Source organism: Herpailurus yagouaroundi, unplaced genomic scaffold (genome assembly GCF_014898765.1).
Source record: "Herpailurus yagouaroundi ecotype Mexico unplaced genomic scaffold, PumYag 210, whole genome shotgun sequence".
In the NCBI taxonomy this organism is placed as follows: Eukaryota; Metazoa; Chordata; class Mammalia; order Carnivora; family Felidae; genus Herpailurus; species Herpailurus yagouaroundi.
In genome coordinates this window covers 11,092,920-11,096,272 of record NW_024412441.1, presented here as the reverse complement: position 1 = coordinate 11,096,272, position 3,353 = coordinate 11,092,920, and the positions used below count along the sequence as shown (strand labels likewise).

The 3,353-nt window shown below is 42.1% G+C and overlaps 1 pseudogene; it reads right to left on the bottom strand.

Annotated features, from left to right (window-relative positions):
- Nucleotides 1-307: 307 nt before the first annotated feature.
- Nucleotides 308-979, bottom strand: LOC121016231 (39S ribosomal protein L46, mitochondrial-like; annotated as a pseudogene).
- Between the last annotated feature and the right edge of the window lie 2,374 nt (nt 980-3,353).

The following is a 3,353-nucleotide window of genomic DNA, read 5'->3' as shown; positions in this document are numbered from 1 at the left end:
GCGCTGCAGTCCATCAGAGGCCCAAGAACAACCTCCTAACCTGGGCCAGGTATTTCAGTTTCAAATAGTCACCCAGCTCCTCCTTAGGGATCTAACATGATGGTCCTTCTTCCTGGTGTGGGAATAATTAACAGCGTTGCTTTGATTAAGAATAATTTGGCCCTGGGGCGCCTGGGTGGCTCAGTCGGTTAAGCGTCCGACTTCAGCTCAGGTCATGATCTCACGGTCTGTGGGTTTGAGCCCCGCGTCGGGCTCTGTGCTGACAGCCCAGAGCCTGGAACCTGTTTCACATAATTTGGCCCTGAGGCTACTTTGTCTGCATGGCCTGAGGGAACTTGAACTTGTAGTGGCCACAGGGTACAATTGCCAGGAACTTGGCTTCCATGTCCTTTTCTGAGAGTGTGGCCAGTATTCACTCAGCTGTTCCTCAGAAGGTCTCCCTGGGTTGCCACTCTTCCTGTAGGAGTATCCAAACATCCTGATCTCCAAGCTACTCTTTGACCAGCAGAACAAGGTTCCTGTCTATTTTTTGGTGCAGTGAGATTTGGTCATTCTTTTTATCAGCTTCTGGAATGTGAGCTCCAGGTTTGAAGGGTAAAACTTTCTGCTCCCATATATCTTCCAAATCCTACACCAGCAGTATATTCTGTTCCTCTTCATCATGGAAGTCAGCTTTCTTCTTTGCCGGTCACTAGACTTCATCCAAAGTACAAGGCTCATGGTCTGAATACAAACTCTCTCCACCTTGATCTTTTGTAATAGAGACCGCCATCTCTTTCTGTGGCTTAGAGGCCAACTGGAGGCCACCGGCAGCTGCTGTAGGCACAACATGTGCAACAGGTGCTACAGAGACCCACTGCTCCAAGATGAGGCCACAACAGTAAGGCCAAGAGAATCCAGTCTCCCGGCCCAGAGCCCCTCAAACTGCTACCAGTCATTCCCCACCCCTTAACAGAGTCTGCCTTATGGGCACTGCCATTTTTCTGCCCTCCTCTGCTATGAACATTCTTGAACACGTTTCCTTCTGCACACTGGCAAAAATTTCCCTAAGGTAAATACATAGAATTATTGGGATACAGCATGGCACTCTTGAGAAGAGCCATCAAACCAGTTTAAAGTAATTATATTCTTATTCATCAAACTAGGTACTCACAACTTTCTTCATTGCTATATTTAAGGCAAGAGGACAAGAAACTTAGTTCAAAAACAAAAAAAAAAAACAACCACAAACAAACAAACAGTATCTAGGTTCAAACTAGCTCTCATTTCCTGTGGATTTTGTCCCCAAATTTTATTTCATGTCATCAGAGCCCAGGTGTAATGTATATTCTGGACCATAACATTAAAACATACCCCAGGATGCCCTCTTAGCAAAGCAGTAGAATAACCTAGGAAAAACACACTTTGCAGTGACCAGGCCATGGATTTCCTGAAGCAGAAAGAGTAGCATGCTTTCATCATTGATGATAAATACCTATTGAGCATTTCCATGGTATTGGAACTTGGACTCAGTAAACAGTAAGGTGAACAAAAATGGGGAAGGTGAAGTCTGGAAATTCACCAGGTCCCTGAGGTTAGCCAAGTGCCAAGTGTCAGAACATTGAATTAAAGAAAATAAGAGAGGGGTGCTCAGGGATATGTGACCAAATGAGGGTTTGAGGTCAGTTGAGTTCCCCAATCACACAAGCAGAATGGTGATACCATTAGTCAATAGACTAACTTGACAAAGATCTAGAGCAACTCGCTACTCAGGCAAGGTAGACAACTCAAGGGGAGTTCATTTGGAGGGCAACTTAAAGAGCACAACAGGGTCATGTGGTACATATTATAGAAACTTATAAATAGGTCTCATGAGTATGATGAGATGGAGAAAATTTTATACATAAAAGTGCCTCTTACGGAAAATGCTGTATTTTCTTGAAAGGCCAGCAGCAAAAACTGTTCTTAGGACAAAAATCTCAGACACTAAAGGCGTCAATAATGGCCAAGATTTTACAGAAAGGAACAAATAAAATTCTACCAGAGGGGGAAAAAAAAGAATAAAAGTAAGTTGAGAGGAGAAAGTAGGTAAGGAAGAAAGGGAAACAGTATACAAGAGTCAATTAAAAAGCCTTTCCACAACTGCTTCTATAAATCCTCAGCAAAAATGTTCTCATGAAATATAGATATGGACAGATTTTTTAATCAAATCTAGTAAAGAATGAATTTCAAATTTGGGTGGATGCAGGTTGGAACTAAGATAGGATGAAAAGACGTGAAGGCTGGAAATGGATGTAACCTAGAGAAAATGAGTAGGGATATTTAAACTACCTTGAGGGGCGCCTGGTTGGCTTCATCGGTTGAGCACTCAACTCTTGATTTTGGCTGAGGTCATGATCTCACAGTTGGTGAGATCAAGCCCTGCTTTGGGCTCTGTGGCTGACAGCACTGAGCCTACTTGGGATTCCCTATTTCACTCACGCTCTCCCTCTCTCTCTGCCCCTCCCTCACTTGCTCTCATACATGCTCTCTCTCTCTCTCTCTCTCAAAATAAATAAACTTTAAGATAAATAAAATAAAACAAATTATGTTGAGAATAACTTTGGTCTGTTGTCAACCGTGGAACTGGTATGCAAATTAACTCACTTAGGATTAAAGAGGTAGAAACTCTTAGCTAAATCCTGCTTTGTACAGGGCAACTCCAAAAGCCCCAGCACTACGTAGAAAACTAAAGTGCTGAGATTAATACAGGATCTTTGTCAAGACTGATTTTAGACTGCTCTGATGACCAGTCTAAATCTCAATTTTCTCCTGTACTCCATGCTTGGATTCAAAATTTTCTCCAGGGCCAAGAAGTTGATTTGAGCTCCTAAGGGTAGAATGCACTCAGTCAATATGTTACAATGAAGACACGTTAGGTAAGGGGTCAAATCTACAGCACACATGCCTCACAATGGACAAGTGGAATCAGTAACCAAATACTGGCAGTCAAATACTGCCTAAAAGGACTTCTGGCACTGAATACTGAAGGTGTTTACATATACAGAATATGGATTGTTCTGAAAGCAGCCTCATGAGATTTTGAAATAGTTTTCCTTTTAGTTAAGTTTGGGCTAAGATAAATCTTTTACATATGAACCAGATGAAGGCATTAAAGAGATATCATGGTGGAGTGTACGATGAAAAAAAAATGAAAAACAAAAACAAAAAAACTGTGGAAAGACAGACACATAGAGGGAGGTACTGGGGAGAAACCAGGTGGCAAGAGAAGAGCCAAGTAGATTGCAACAGCCAGCACATGCAACCAGATGATTAGTTTTCTCATAGACTTAGTTTTGCTACCCTTCTATATCCAACATATTTTTTATTAAGTG